A 16,907-nucleotide genomic window follows, 5' to 3' on the forward strand; every position below is an offset into this window, starting at 1 on the left:
GTAAAGCAGCAAATCAGGCTGCTCTAGGCCCAGTTTTCAGTTATTGCAAACCTGAGTTTCTCTCCTCACTTCCACATTTCTGCATGTATTTCCTAATCTGCATCTTCAAGAAGCTTTTGCTGTCTCAAACATAGGCTACCACTGTTCTGACAGCAAGAAAAGAAGAAGGTTTTTTTGGTATGATAGGAGGGTAGTGAAAGGGTGTTTTTCTTAGAACTGGCTATCCAGACTATAGTCCCACACCATCGAAGGGCCCAGGTGAGAGGAAAGGGAGAAAGAAGAGTTGAAAGAAAGAGGGTCTCTTTCTGAATCTTCACCTCCTTTTTCCTCTTGTTGCCATTGTCTCTCGCCAGAGTCTCCTGTCATACCTGCCTGGAAAATGCTGTTCTCTTTGGCAGCTCCCCTCTCTGAAGCAAAGTCCCAGCTTCTGCCTTTGGGGGAAATTCAAAAACACAGACACAGGCAGCACTTACTAAAGGATCAAAGAGAATGAAAGGAAGAGATATGCAAGGAAAAACAAGAGGTAATTTAGCCTTCCCTGAGTCTTGCATCCTCTCCCCAGAACTCTGCAAGTGTACCTGTTCCCCTGCATTTTCTGTTTTATTTGTGCTAGTGTCCTCTTCTCTTGCAAGAGAGCACTGGCAGGAGCTCCTGCTCTCAGCTCTATCTCATGTGAGTGCATTTTGCTGAAGTTTATAAAGGTACATGAGCAACCAGAGCTGCTTCAATTTGGAAATTAAAGCAAAAATCTGTGAAAGATGAGGACTTCCTAGAAAAACTTCGCATGTCTTTGTGAAGATGTTCTGGGTTAGTTATCCTCTTCTTGATAGAGTGTATGAAACATTATTACATATTTTAATCTTCTAAAGAGAGAGAACATTCTTTGCAAAATTCTCGTCCTCTTGACCTCTCTGTAATTAGCTCTACTAGCAAATCATTAGCAATTGTTATTACAACAAAATTTGAAGTCAGAGGTGAAGAATCAGTATGACCTTCTTAGTCTTCATTCATCTGCCTCCACTTCAGTACACATGTGTACTCAGAGCTACCACCAATGATTTCAGCAATATTTCAATTTTAACTGTGCATTTGTGAGGAAAGAAGAGGATGTTCTTTTGGCTCTGAATCTTCCAAGTCTACGCAGAGCTTTGGATCTCTTGGCAGGAAGATGTGCATTTTTCAGGGGTCACATATTGAAATTGTCAGTAGAAAATCTGCCCTCTAAAACAAGAAATTAAAAAAAGTTTTGGGGTTTTTAAAAAGTTTTTTTCTTTATAAATAGAAGGAAAGTGCAGGCTTCAGAGCTTGAGAACCGAGATCAGACACACACTAGGAAGCATGGCCTTTTCAGTTATTTATTGGGTTGCATTTCTCATTTGTAGTGCTTGATGGTTGATCTTTATGAACTCCTTCCTCTCCTCCCACTGTCTTTCTTCATCTGCCCTTTATACAGCTTGAATACTTGGGAGAGCAGCTGGATTAACATCTCTAGAGATCGTAGGGAGAAATGAACATGTGCGTTTGATGGCTCCAGCAGCTGAGAGTCTGATGCAAACTCCACTGAAAGTCATGGAAGGAAAGAAAGAATCAAAGTAGGTACATAGGAACTGCAGTTGAGCACAGTGCATATGGGGTCTATCAAAACATACAGCTGCACCTGCAGAAACCTATCTGGTGGCCCCTGACTGCCCAGAGAGATCACTAGGGAGTGTGGCTCTATTATGTTGTCTGTCTAATGCTGTGTGCTGCTCAGCTGGCCAGCTGGCTGCTTATCATTTTGGATTTTTTTTTCTTTTAAGTAACTGGTGGCTTTTGACCTTCTGCTTCGGTTCTTCACATAATCTATCAACACCAGTGGACTGAGCAATGGAAAATCTCTGAGGAGATCAATGTGGCCCTCCCTTACCACCTGTCCTTGAGAAAAGTCCAGATGGGCTGCTATCAGCACAAACGTTCAGAGGCACTTTATCTCCTCCTGCTAAATTGATCTTGTTTCCTCTCTCTCCTTCAGGTGTGAACATGAACCAACAGTGAGGGAAACAAAGACAATAAGCTTGATTGTGGGTCTGCCTGCAGCCCAGAACCCCACCCTGGGAAAAAGTCTAACAGCAAAACTCTCTTCAATGAGACCAAAAGTTGTAACCTCCAATGGTTCAATTTGAAAAATGTAATCTAAATGCCTTTCTTTGAGTTTTTTTATGAAGCAGGCTTGTCCCAGTGGCTCCAAGTTGCCATCACTTTCCTTTCAGGCTTGCTGCCACACAGCTGGAATCCTAGCCGTCCTGCTTGCCCTGGCTTAAACAGGGCTCCTTGGCTTCCAGACTTCCTGCCAGGAAAATCTGTAGTAGCTCAGCTGGAGAGAGGTTTGCCAGGCTCTCAATTCTGCCCACGGATCAGGTACACAAGAGAACCTATGAGGAAATGGGCAGATTTCTGCCAGAAAATTCAATTAAGCAAGTACATTCCCATGAAATAGTTTGATTCTGTTAAACTGGCATTTTTCAAATGGAAAACTGCTCTATCCAAAAGCTTACGTCCAGCTTTGCTCATTAGTGCATCCATCCATGAACAAAAGGTAGGTTGTGCTGGAGAGCAATAATTGAAATTCTTAAATCCCTTCCATCAAGAGCAGAACAGAGTAACACTTCAGTGTCTGATTCCATTTTACCACTTTAATTTTTTTCTGCAGATATTAAATCTTACAAGACCCTTATTAATTAGGAATTACTGTTCCCATTAACAGGTAGAGACAGGGCAGGGAATAACTTAGTGTTATACCAAGTCAGTAGAAACTCTGCAAAAGCATCCATTTCTGACTGAGCTTTCTGCATCAGCTGTGCCAGTTTATAGGCGCTCTTGCAAAAGCTAAAAGGATCAGTATTGTACAGTGTTTGTGTTACAGGATACAGATCAGGTTCAATTACAACACTTCTAGAATAAAGTTGTACCCTAATTTTAAGCTCAAAACAGCAGCATAAAAGACCACAAGGTAGCAGACAGCCCTACAAAACCATATTTACACCAACAATTTGAGCTGTGTGCCAATCATTCTGCAGACCAGCTACAAAAACTACTAGGATGTAGCTTGTGAGATTCTCAGCACCATACATATTGGGCAGAAGTACCTGTAGGTCTGTGCTGCACAGACAGTGACACACACTCACAATTTAACTATTGCTTTCCACTTGCAGCCTGCTTTTCTATGGCAAAAAAAGAAAAAAAAATATATAATTTGTTCTGATACCATTTGAATCAATTTCAGTGAAACTTCTCAGAAGCACCAGTATCAGAAATTGTTAAGCAAATATGGATTTATTTTTTTTTTTGGAAGTGGAACAGTTAGGAAGAGGTAAGTGTCCTTTCAAGGAGAATGGTAGTATTAGTTCACCTGTTATTAAACATCAGGGAATCCATATGAAGTGAGAGAGGCAAAGAAATAAAAAGCCTTGATTAAAACTCTAACCGTGGGACAAGCTTCAACTGTATTTTGAACCTTAGACATTGAAGCAAATCAACTCCAAGTCACCACAGCTGGCCAAGCTTCTTCATTTCTAGTGCCTGTGAGGAAGCCTTCAGCAAGCTGAAAGTGCTGGCATGAAATAGTGGATATGAATATTCTGAAAATCACAGGAGCTTTTATTAATAACAAGTATCTCTAGAACAAGAGTCCTTTTCCTTTAAAGGTCCTTCAGGAAGATGTGTCATGGCAGTAGGATGTTTGGAGTTTTTTGACAGTGGTATTCAGAAGCAGTCTTGCCTCATCCCCTTTACTGAGGGCTGAAATTGTTTGTCACACACTTTCCATGTGAATCACATTTCCGCACTGACTCTCCTGCCTGATTTTCTCAACTGCCTCTGTCATTGTTTGCTGCCTTTACACCCTCCAGTGGAACTGGATTACACAATCTCTTGTGATGGGTACAGGGCAAGAATTTGAATAGGAAACAGGAAAGACTGTACGTGTAGCTCCAGCTGACACCCCACTCAGCACTTCTTCTATCACTGACTGTTTTAAGTGTTTCTCGTTGGTAAACCACTGCTTTACAGACTACAGCTTTGAGAGATTTCTTAACCCATTCTCCCATTTCATCCTGATTCATGGAAACTTGCACCTGAAGTGGATGCAAGACATGGGAGGAAGGGTTTATGAAAAGTAAATTGCATGCGTGTAATGAAACAGGTTTTATTCTTCTACGCAGATTTTGTGCTGCACCAGTTAACAGTGACATATTGATTCCTTACCCATGCAGAGAACCGAGAGACTTTGGTGTTAAAACCATCAAGATCCAACCATGTCAAAGATATAATTTAACACGTGCAAAGGTAAAGGCAAATTCTTAGCTGGAATTGCAAGCAGAGATGAAGATTGGGACAACTTCATTATTTAACACCTTGTGATTTTTATATTGATGAAAGCTGCCTCCATTCTTACTTAGTATCGTTTTACAGTCACTTTGCAACTGATGTAAATGACTGCTGACAACTGATAGTTACACCAGCCATCCAAGTATGCGGTTAGTGTGCAGACAAGTAACAAAGGATTCCCTTCATTTTCTCATATCTGGAGGAAAGTAGAAAAAGGACAGAGACAGTTGAGCTGCAAAAAATCAGCCCACTGTACATTCAGTATTGTTCTTTGAGGATAAAAATGAAAATGGGTTTTGGTTAGCATGACGTTGATTATTTATAATTGAGATTTATTGTCTGGTTACAAACACACTGCTAGAAATCAAGACCTCTACGGAGAACGATAACCTTCCTTCCCAATTGTCATGCTAAAAGCTGGACAGAAATGTTTTGCCACTTTTTTTTTTTGCTTTTTCCTTTTCCTGCTTACCTTCTAGGGGACTTGCTTTATAAATAATAATATAATAGGGCTGTGAGGCCTTCTACACACAGAGATTGGTCCCAGTGAAGACTACCTCCTCCATATGGCAGCATATGTTTCTGTGCATTTCCTGATAGAGCAGCCATCTCCCTGTGGCATTTAAGCACGGTATAATTAGCTGTGTACAGAAGTAGAGTGTTGATAACGTTTTGCTGGAAGAGTGCCATCGGCATGACTGTTCTTGGTACTGGTTGCCGTAAGTAACACTGTCTTTAGAGAACAGTAATTGGAAATCTGTGGGTTGCTCTTGCACACCCTGAGCTCTTTCATGATTTTATCAGATTTTATCATTAGTGATGCCTAGGAAGTAGTCCTTTGAGTTTTGAATGTTTAACAGGAGAAAGGTTCTGGCCTGTTTGTTTAGCTATGTATCTTCTTGATTGCAGTTTCACAGGATTAAGACCAACTGCAGATTGGCATCACAACTGGGCTACTCCCTGTTCTGACATACTTGCTCCCTGTTTTCTCCCAGCTTCTGTTGGCAGTACAAAAGACAAAAAAAAAAAGAAAGTTGAAAAAACATCCAGGAATATTTCTCTCTAAAAATCTCAGTTCCTTTCAGGGTCTTCTCCCTGCTTTCCCTATGATCAAATCTTCCCGTCTTTTTGCCATTCCATGCATACAGACTCCAGGGATTACAGAGGACCATGTAAGAACTACCCAAGTGATATATGAAAGTAAGATATACATATGTGAAAATAAGTCTGTCTCAGAGAGTACCCAATAGCAGAGATTCAGAGAAGAATGCAGAAAATGTAGGGTCATCACTGATGAGTAGGGCAGGGCAAGTTCCATCTTCCTGTAGGCAATTAAAGACTGGTTTATAGAATTATAACTTCTTTATCCATTTTACACTGTTTACAGTAACTTTGCATGTCCCATTACCCATGCAAGCATCCCGTAATCTTCTGAGTACTTTTAATGTGTTGACTTCTGTGATAATTGTAGAAGTGAATCCCTATAGTTAATAATATGATGGTAAAAATATTTTCTATCATAAATGTACTGCTTTTGGCTTCCTCTTCTCCATTTGAAAAATTTCCTTCTGTGCTTACACATTGCTCAGTTTTCAGCAAAGCTGCTGAAGCATGTCTATAACATCTGTGGAGAAAGAGGTGAAGAGTCAGTCCTGAGTTCTGAACCCACAGTTCTATGCAATGCAGAACACTCTCTGATGGCTTCTCCGTTTATTGCTCACTAATAGCATGGAGTGATGTGCTATGTTCCTCCTGAACCCAAGCTAATTCACAGCTTTCATGCCTCGGCATGATGCACTCTAGCTCTTTCAGCTCCAAGAACATCATGCAAGGTGTGGGCTTGGCATTACAATCTCCACAATAAATTTATATCCTGCTGGTGGCTGCTCTGTGGCCGTGACAGATGGCCAAACACAGCACCAGCTCCTCTAGCTGAATATTCTTTAGCAACAGAAGTAATATCAGTGTTTCTATTCTGCAGACAGTAGGGCCATATGATCTCACACAGTGCCACAGCAGCACCCTGCTCAACAGACATTCTTGTGTACTGCACTGTCGTTGAATAATGCAAATGGATTTTCAGAAGTAACAAAAGGACCCAAAACTTTAGACTGAGAAAGGAGTTCTCTGTATTTCCCTGCCCTCACTGAAAATATGTCAGGGTCTCCAGAGGAAAGCTGAAGACTCAAACTGATTCAGCTCAGAAGGACTGATGAGGTTCGAGAAAGGAAGGTTGAGTCCTTGAGAACTGTGTAAAATTTATGCAAAATCTGCATCACTGTGCTGAGTAATACAGATTTTAGAGCAGAGTCCTCAAATGTGTTTTGGTGAGGTACTAGTGGCAAAGACAAAAGCAGTTCTTACTTCTGCACTTGTACTGGAAGAGGCTTTTTTTGTGTTTAATAGGTGTTTTTCTGCCAGTTTAAAAGAACCTGTGTATCACACCAGAGCTTGAGACCCCAGATAGTCTAGACTATGTATGGAAAAAAGGAGTGGTAGGAAGCATATGCCTACTTCTGTGTATTTATATGTAGTCTAATCCTTTGGGCAACATTTATTTTGCCACTTTGTTAGTTTTGAATTTGGGGAAGACATCAGGTCAAATGAACACAGTATTTCAGTTTGTTCTCTGTTTCTTAACACCTTCTGACTGGATCAGCACCCAGGAAAAGCAATCCTTATCAAATATTTTGTCCACAGATGCAGAGAAATTTGACCTGACCTTTTGTGATTTTGCAGTATTAATAATGGTTTCTTCTTTGCTGTGTGGGCAAATCTGAGTTTGGCTGCCTTTATGTTCTACGTGGTAGGTACATTTGCTGGTGTTGTGTGTTAATCCTAGAGCTTGTGTAATTTTTTTCACTTTATTCCCCAGTCCTCTTGTAATTCTAGAAGCTGAGCAAATTAACTTTTGGAGAAAGTATGACTGCAACCTCAGTAAAAACAGAACAGAAAAAAAAAAGATTGAAATGTATAACATACTTCTTTTTCTCTGAGGTTGTCAGTTCCTCAAAAAACCCCAGAGGTGCATAAAATTCTGCTTTCTGCCACAAAATCACTGAAGAGATGCCTGCAATTTGTAAAGCCAGCATAGAAAAAACAATGTTTTGGGGTTTTCTACTGGGACATTGACTGAAAAGCTCAGGAAAAGCAAGGTCAAGTCCTCCATATGTCCTGTGGCTGTGAAGCAGGAATGCTGGCTTATTTGAAGCAATTGGAAAAGCAGTCTGTACCCCAGCTCTCACCCTTGCCTGTGTTAGTCTGAACTACTGGTGATGCATAGTCATGAGTGCCTAGCCACTTTTATATTCTCTTCCCCACAAAATCTTACACCAGAGTGCAGGGCTGTTTGGGCTCCATCTGAGGTACGTTTCTTAGCCACAATTTGGCAGTCACAGAGGTACAAAGAGATTTCCGGCTTTTCTGACCTGCAATCTTGACAGGAAATACAGTGGAGGGAAAGATAAAAACAAGAAGGGAGCAAATGAGGTTTTCTCAAGCCAGGGCTTCTCTGCCTTGAATTGATGCAGATAGAAGAATGGGAGGAAGCAGCCTTTGAGGGCTTCTATTAATAACCTTGTTTATGTGATCCCAAGGCATTGTTAGAGGAATTTCTGCAGACTGCAAGTTTCTTCTCTTGTTGCTTGGGATTTACCCACCTCAATTTTTTATTTTACTCTAAATACAGGATTTTTAGAGAACACTTTTTTGGAAGAGACTTCCTTTATCACTCCTTCGGTGTCCTCTAAATAGGCATGAAAATCCTCACTTTGCCTCACACTTAGACCTAAAAGAGCCTCCCTTGTCAGCCATGGTTCCAGTCAAGAAGATTCCCTCCTTTCCACTGAGAGCAAAGAATGTTGGCTTGTAATTGCAGTAGCCTTTCCTTTCCAGTTCTTCCCTCACCTGTGCTATTGGCAGCTAGCATTTCCTTTAAGCTCTCCTTATTTTCTCCCACCATAGCAAATATTCAGAAAGGAATTGTGGTTGTTTGTTCCACATCCTCACTAATTACCATCATTTGAAGCAGCAGTGGACAAAGGCTTAGAAAGTTAAAAAAAGAACATTCAACAGTAATCTTTAGCAGCACAGTAGAACTGGAGAGTGTGCTTTTAGGTAGTGATGCGTACTGTTTATTGGGATATAAGTATTGTAAAGTAATAAGTTTGAGCCCTCTCAAAACAAGGCATCTGTGATAAATTATCCTGCTATCCCTTTATTTTCCTTTTTCTGAATTTTCCCCTTCTCAGAACAGTGCTAGCTTCTGATATTTTCTGCTGATGATTATGTGCAGAAAATCTTTCACTAACACAACAAGGGGATGTTCTAAGCAAGTAATGGTGTCTCCTGATCACAGTTTCTGAGGAGCCTGTGAGTATCCTTTATATCTGCTGCTATCAGTCCAATCTTTCCACCACAAAACAAAAGGAGTTTTAACCCTTCCCAGTGACAGCCTGGGGGGATGCAGAAGTGCACAGCAGTTCTTGAAACTGAGCATCTGAGCTTGGTAATAGGACTGCAATGTTCAAGCTACTGCTGAAGAACTTTGAACACAGCTGAACCAGATGGAAAAGACATTTCTTTTGGTGCTGTTAGGATGGGAGAGCTTTTCTGCAGAGTTTGGCTTTGTTTGGTTTTTATTAATCTTTGCTTTTTATTTTATAGAGATACTTTATGTATTAAATTAAATGAGCAACTGCATTAATTTAGGCATACAACTTCCAGTAGCAGTCCCATAGTCACAGGAGTTTCTCTCTGCATTAACATATCTAAGTTTAAAGCTAGGCCATTTCAGCAACTTACAGAACAATGTACTGTATAATTTAACAGAGAAGAGAAATGGCACAAAAGAAATAACTATGGTATGTGACAGAAGGGAAGAAAAGCATATGAAGAAAAACCTTTAAAATATTACCTTTTCCCCAAAGTCTACCAGAAGTAAAACCCTGCAATATACTCATAGCCCACCAACACCAAACTAAGTAAATTTGTGCCACTTTGAGGTCTACTGGCAGCAGCTTCTCTTCAGTTTTGAAAAATTCAGAAATCCAAAGACTGATCCAGCTGTCTGAGAACTGAGGCAGGAGCATGCTTATAAGGACAAACATGTTGTATAAAGTACATCTGTGTTGTCTGGTGGTCAGGCTTGTAAACCTGTGGTTTGGTATAGTGTAGACAGCACAATGGCTGTCTACTCTTTTATATGGGTCTAAATCATGGGTCATTTACCGCCACCACCTGCGACTCCTAGAACGCTTCCATCAGCGCTGTCTCTGTACAGTCCTAAACATCCACTGGTCAGATTATGTGACCAATACATCTGTTCTAGAACAAGCAGCAGTCACAAGTATTGAGGCCATGTTGGTGAGAACACAGCTGCGTTGGGCAGGGCACGTCTCCAGGATGAAGGACCACCGCCTCCCTAAGATCTTGCTCTATGGTGAACTTGTCACCGGCTGCCGCAAGAGAGGAGCCCTGAAGAGGAGATACAAGGACTCCCTGAAACAACATCTCAGCCTTGGCCATATTGATCATCATAACTGGTCTACTCTGGCCTCCCATCGGGAGGTCTGGAGACACACCATCTATAACGCTGCTGATGCCTTTGAGAAAGCACACAGGGTCACTCTCGAGGAGAAAAGACAACGCAGAAAGAACCGTGTATTGCCGATATCACCTGAGGAATCTTTCTGCTGTGCCTTTTGCAACCGAACTTGTCTATCACACATTGGCTGTTTTAGCCACCAGTGTGCTTATAGCAAATGTGGGTAGAGCCCTTCCCAAATCTTCATTTGCGAAGCCTAGCCATGAGTGAGTGGGGGGTGTAGTGTGAAAGGTGAAGTCCGTGCAATGGGAACTGAAGCCAGACCTTCAAAGGTAAAATCATCTGGTAAAGCAATTTTTTTTCACCAGTTGCCTCCAGCTGCAGGCAATACGAAAGATTTTCAAAGGAAAAGAAATATGTCCAAGTACTGCCCTTGACTCAGTACAGTAGGTGGGTGGCAGATATCTCATGAATTCTTCCATGGTGATATTTAAGATTATTTTAGAGTGCACCTGTAAAGATCTGGGATATCAGAAGTCTCAGATGTGTCCTCCTGTGCGCCTCCTAGGAATCCCCCACATCCTAAAGGAATTGATTGTCTGAAAAATTTACAAAAGACGCTGTTCTGTATAGCCTCTGCAGTCCTCAGCCAGAGCAACTGTTCTGCTGGCATTCTCTGTGCCTGGGCCCATTGGGAACCTATAGGAAAATCCTGCCTTCCCCCTGCTAGTAATGAGTAAGTGCTGGAGGCACTTTCCTGTACGTATTGACTCTATGTCCTTTGAAGCTGAAGTTCCCACAGTGTGTAAAGGCTATATCCCTCCCTTTGATGCCAAATGAAGGCGAGGGTCACTGTATTTGACCTCAGCAACTCAAGGTTTTAAATGGAACAAAAAAGAGTCAGTAACCACTAGAAGTAGCCCATGAGGTTTGATCTTGTGTAATATAATACTCCATGACTAGAGCTTCCACTGTTACCACAGCAAAGAGAGTGTGACATACAACATGGGCAATCAGTTCTTCACAGCAGAGAGTTGAGGCAAGCATATCTGTAGAGAAACTCAGTGATAAATATCTCCTCTTATCCCATCTGTAAATCCCTTCAGTGTGATGAAATTGTCACTACTGGTCTAGTAACAGAATATTTAAAGCCATCTGGCAAAATTAAAATGAGTGGGATTTTCTCCTTTGTGCAAAGAAAATGCCTGTGCACCAAACTCTGTGGTGTTTCCAAACTGTTTTACGTGGGAGAGGCCTGTAAAGGGCTCCCTTCTCCAGCTGCAGGTCTAATAACTAGCAGTGCTGACTGTCATTTCTTGAAGCAATCATTCTCATCTGGCCGATGATGCTTCCCTGGACTGTGGCATTATGCCATCTCATTTTCCATAAGCCAGCCTGCAAACACAAAGAGTCTAGATTGCTGGCCAAGTGTTGAACAAGGAGAAAATCAGCAGGTCTAATGTTGAAATTATTGATATTATTTCAAATTGGTCTAGTAAATACAGTGAAATTAGCCCTGTCATCTCAGTCAGAGCAATCAAAAGAGTCATTGAAACTTAATAAAGTTGAGTGATTCATCTTTTGCTGTAATATTTTTAATCCTACTTAAGATTTAAGTTCCTTGAGAGTGTAAAGTCTAGGCAGAAGTGAGAACAAGAGCTAAGTCTGAAATCAGTGCTACCTCCTGATACCTACTGTCTCCTAAGCTTTGTACCTTTCATTCCAACTACTACCACTTTGCAGTACTGAGAGTTTCAAGCTCATTGTTGGTGAACATGTTCAAGCAGTTGCAAAACCCAGATGGATGCTTGGCCTATATAGTCTAGGATGTCACCTCCAAGCAACCCCCATCAAACCATACATCCTTGTACTCTGCTGGTGGCAAACGTCCAAAATCCAGTACATCTGGGGAACATGGCAGTGCTGTCACACACACAGTGGTGCAAGGCACAATGCTGCCCAGAGCCATGCAGATGCGGAAGCTAGCCAAGTGCCACCTACAGTGTAGACTAATGCAGATTTTCTCATTTATTCTGTCTGACAGCTGTTTTCTCCCAAACAGTGATTAAAACTTGGAACATCTCTCTGCCCAGAAGAGGATATAGCTGTACACCTCAACTCTCTGGTACAGCAGATGGTAACAGCGACTGTTGTGGTGTGTTCAATGGTTAGATGTTTCCAGAGCCTCAGGTTGCTGCTTTGCTTGGCTGAATTCCTTTTCATGTATGTTTACTTTTGAAAGAGATTTATTTAGAAAGGAGAAAATATGGCACAGATAACTGTGTTCACCAGAAGAAAGGAGTGAAAGGCAGGTCCTTATTTCTATCAATTATTAAAAGACTCAGCAGGTTAGCTATTATATCTGTGTATTAAATAAAAGCATTCACTGTGAGCAGAGTGTGCACAGTTACCTCAGTTCAGCTGATGTACACTCATTAAGCTGTAGTAACTAATTTACTTGCAATTGTTTCTCCAAGTCCTAAATCAGAGGCTTGCAAACTGTGTTAATGCCATACTTTTCTTTCCCTGGCATAGAAGGAAGAGTCAAGACACCAATTTATCAGAGGCAGGAGTAACAGTCTTGGCTAAAACCTAGCGGTTAAACAGTACACCTTAGACCCCAACTAGGCATTTCAGCTTTTTCTCAACTCAAGCAATAATTGAGGTCATAAGAAATTTTGGTCATGGAGTCAAAATATACTTTCCAAGTTTTTCTCCACCAGATGGAATCCTATATGCTTTCTTTGTGCTCAAGCTGAAATCATATTTGTTGTGAGAATCTGTAGGTAATATGAACTTTTTAACAGTGTAATCTTCACTGTGTTTACCAAGCAGTGGGATCAGGCATCTTGATAAAGGCCAGCCAGCTTATCTTACTCCACAGCACCCCAGAGCAGGCAAGAGACAGCTATATGTCCAGATCCTGGAGTATGAAATCAGCATTGCGGTAATGAGTCCAGTTACTTTGATAATACTTGTAACACACAAGGGCTAAGAAGCGACTGAAGAGCACGTGGAGTGGCTTGTTCAGACCTCGTCTCAGCCATTCTGCTGCCTGCCGTCACTGAGGCACCAGCCTAACTGGGTATGATTAACCACTTAAAGCTCTTTCTTCACACTGATGGGAAGTGATTCAGAACTGCATTTCTCCCCTCTGATTGAAGTGGAGAAAGTGTGTGGAGAAAATAGGCACCACCTTGTTTTATTTCCTGATGGTTCCACAAAAATTGAACAGCCTGTGAAAAATGTTCTACTAAGAATGAGAGAGGATATGGCTGTAAGTCACTCTGGTAAGGTGCTTTAAATCCCTAAACTAGATGGTCAGATGCATCTGTCTTAACCACGGCAGTCAGAGATTCAAATATGAAGTGTCTTTCTTTGAAAGCTGTGCCTCCATTCTGCCATTCCATGATTATCTCATATTTGCAGTATTGGACTGATAATGCAGGAAAAACACCATTCTCTCACACAGGGAGCACTTGACCCTTAGGCTAGAGAACTTTGCTTTTCACCAGGGAGATGGCATCTTTACAGGTAGGATGGAAAATCCCTTTCTGAGAAAAACTGGTGCCTGAAATTTCAGACCTTTGTGTTAAGACAGAACTAAAATACATCCATTTAGTTCATACAGGAAATTAGGCAGCACTGAATTGCAGTTATCTAGCTTTCCAGTGATGAGTTATGTTTGGCTTTGGAATATACTGCGTTCAGTGAAAATGAAAGTCGGTTAAGCAGCCTCTGGACACACAAATTTCTGCATTTTCAGTGCCTAAGTATTCGGCATTTCCCACACGGGGATGCTGACATGGCATTACTTTCTGCAAACGTTCCCTGAAATGGCAGTCTGGGGACATTCAGCAAAAGGCTTAGTCTGGCTTATAAAACTGAGTGTGCCTGTGTTCTGATGCTTGAATCAGCAAGAGAAAGGTTTAGGTCCATTGTCCCCACACATTTATTTTTTTTTTTTTTACTTTGTATGGTATGTGACTCTGACAACTCAATGCAGAGTAAAAGCTTCCTAGAGCAGTTTTAGGGTTTGCTCTTCCTTTTCAAATGTAGAAAAAGACAGCAAAAAGCAGCTGAAGATGGTAGTCCAGGATTGAAACTTAGGATCAGCTTCTTAGTTCATATTCAGTGAGGGGATTTGCTGGGTAGCTCGTACCCTTGTACCTTGATTTTCTCCATATGATGGCAGAACCACCTAGTAGCTCCCATAGTTGTGACTTTGATGCTGTCTCAGCACATTTTGCTTTCTTTTCTCTCACCAGGAGGCAGAACATTTTGTCAAATGGAGTTAGTTATTTTGGTTGTTTACCTCCACTGGGTGGTGAGTAAAAAATGCAGAGCTGGGAGATTCAGCAGGAACAGCAGACACTAAGCCTTTCCCTCCCTGATAACCACTATGGAAAGGAAATAATTTGACCCCATAGGTGAGTGACTACATTATGCAAAGTGCCTGGAAATTCTTTGTCAAGCAGTAGCATAAAGGTAGCACAGAAGCATTCCTGCTGTTCACTCAGAACTACGGCCCATGAGTTTGACTGGATTTTTTCAAGAAGCAGAGATAGCTCTGTGTGATCCTTGAGAATTAACCCAGACAATTCCACAAGAACAGGGACAATTGTACTAGGAATTGCATGCCAAATATTTATGTTCCAGGAAGAGATGAGAAGAGAGAGTGCTTAGCAGTGCTCCCCACCCCTGCCTCTTCCTGTATCCTGAGCTTCCATATAGTGGTGTCTGTTTATTTGACACAATCCAGAGAATGTAAACAGTTAGTTTAAAATTAGATAGAAAACCTCTAGTGGAATGATGAAATAGAAATATCGTAGATGGCCGTGTTTATGATATATGTTCACTTAGTAAAAGAGGCACAGAGATGAATGCAGTGGCTTGTTTACCACTCACTAAGTGTATGTGAACAACTCGATGAAGTGACACAAGCATGATGCGCCACTTGTCAGCAATCTGCACACTCCAGCATGCCATGAAAGCATTTATATTAATATAGGGGCATGTTTCGCCCTGGATCATGTGGTCTAAAAAAGCTATATTTTTTTAGTGTTGTTGCTTGACCTCAGCTGAGGTCAGTTGTCTGTGTCCAGCATGAGGCAGTCCCTGATCTCTTTCCACAGGTGCCTTCCTTGTAGCCTCCCACTGCCCCACGGCCAAAGTCTTGCCACCTACACCCTGTACAAATATACTGGATATTTTAGATCTCCAGCCACCTGAAACACCTTAATGGCTATACAGGCCCCAGGAAAAGTGACCTGTATTTGCTGGTTAAAAATCCCCTCCTGCCTCTAAGTCCTGTCTCATAGTAGTGCATGGAAAACAATGACTCCAGAGCTGAGAAGCTGGCCCTGGGACTGAGGTGAAGTCTTGGTCATGAGGTTTCTGTGTTTTTGTTTTTTTTTTTCTCTATCCATTAACAATACCAGACCAACCCTCACTGCTTGCTAGGTGATATTTTCTTTATGTGCAGTCATAATTTTGAGTGAGGAGTGGCCTGAGCAGTGAACCTTTGGCAGAAAAAGCACAGGAAGCTGTGTGTGAGATGAGAAACCCAGTGAAGTAGGGTGGAGACAAGAGGAATATGCCAGTATCATGAAGGGAATGATGACTGACAAACTTTTCCCAAGTTGCCTGATAGGAAATGTGGTAGAATGAACACAGGTGTTTGGGGGAGAAGACTAAAGACTTACTGGCATCTGAACCTTAGATCCCTGGTGGGTACATTTATCCTCTTACCCTTCTTAAATCCCACTTCCTTTTAGCCTGTTTCCAACCCACTGCTCCAAGATTACATCCCTGTAACCACCACAGTTTGTCATGCTGTATCATGCTCATTTCTTGGCTGGTGCTTCAACTGCAAGATCTTTGGTGTAAGCAGACATTGTTCTTACCCATGTAATGCAGGGAAGGGTGGCACAGCCCACAACTTAAGACTTCTAGAGGATGTGATATTATAAGGAAGAGATGAATCCAAACTTCCCATCACTCTGCGTCCCCATATCCACTCTCTGGGATCTACCACATTGGTCCCTAAAACCTCATCATCTTCAAATGAAAATTTATGAAAAGAGAAATCCAAATGTAATTTCTAAATTGAATGCACATGGAAGATCAACAGTGGCAAGAGAAAGCAGCCTGCCAGGCTGTGACTGAGCAGATGATGAGGGAAGTGAACCTGACCCCTTTGGAACTCCCTTATGCTCTTCTCTCCACCCAAACCCCAAAAATGTAATGGCATGTCTGTGGCAAGGAAACAGTAAATTACTTTTTTTCCACCCTGAGCTACAAGCCGCGGCAATCAGACCCCTGGGAATTCAGACTTCTTCTCCAACTCAGCTGGAAGGATTAATGCAGCAGACTTGAGGGGGTTCCGCTTCAAATCCCAGCTCCCTTGCCTCACTAATTACTTCCATGTGTATTTGTGCAAGGCTGCATGTTGTCTGGGGTATGCAGGTGGCATAGTGACCTTTAGGCTATAGGTGGGCTTCCCCTACTTCACCATATGTTACATGAATGAGCCAAGCAGTTAGAAGGCAATTGTAAGCATCCACAGCCGAGAAATCCCTCTCTGTACAGTGACTGATGGATTCTGTTTCTCTACCCTCACTTCTCCCTTTATGCTTTCTCCAGCTGTGAAAGAAGAAGGAATTTCTGGCCTTAGTTTATAATGTTTAATTAAAAAGAAAAACCTTCATGCAAAGATAGCTTGTTTCCACAGCTTTGATGTTGGTGCCTGTGGGAAATGGATGAGTTGGAAGCGCAGTCTGGGTAACAAAATGTAAATGAGCAACTTCAAGTGTTCTTGTGAGTTTTTCAAACCTCAAAATCACGAGAGCCAGATCAATATATTTTCACAATTAATTCTGTTGGGCTGGTGCACTTGTGCTACTGATTGTACTGTTTTCTCCAGCTCTCTTAGGCGGCCTTTCCAGAAGTTTCCTCAGATATATTTTAGTTTGTTGTCAGTGAGGCAGTTGTGCTG

At 41.7% G+C, this 16,907-nt stretch overlaps 1 long non-coding RNA gene across 1 annotated transcript; it reads left to right on the top strand.

The window, feature by feature from the left end:
- The first annotated feature begins 1,021 nt into the window (after nucleotides 1-1,021).
- On the top strand, nucleotides 1,022-2,177 carry LOC135416785 (uncharacterized). Its single transcript, XR_010431723.1, has 2 exons — nucleotides 1,022-1,592; nucleotides 2,012-2,177. It is a non-coding gene; the product is annotated as an uncharacterized LOC135416785 (long non-coding RNA).
- The last annotated feature ends 14,730 nt before the right edge of the window (nucleotides 2,178-16,907 follow it).

This window comes from Pseudopipra pipra, chromosome 6 (assembly GCF_036250125.1).
Source record: "Pseudopipra pipra isolate bDixPip1 chromosome 6, bDixPip1.hap1, whole genome shotgun sequence".
Classification (NCBI taxonomy): domain Eukaryota; kingdom Metazoa; phylum Chordata; class Aves; order Passeriformes; family Pipridae; genus Pseudopipra; species Pseudopipra pipra.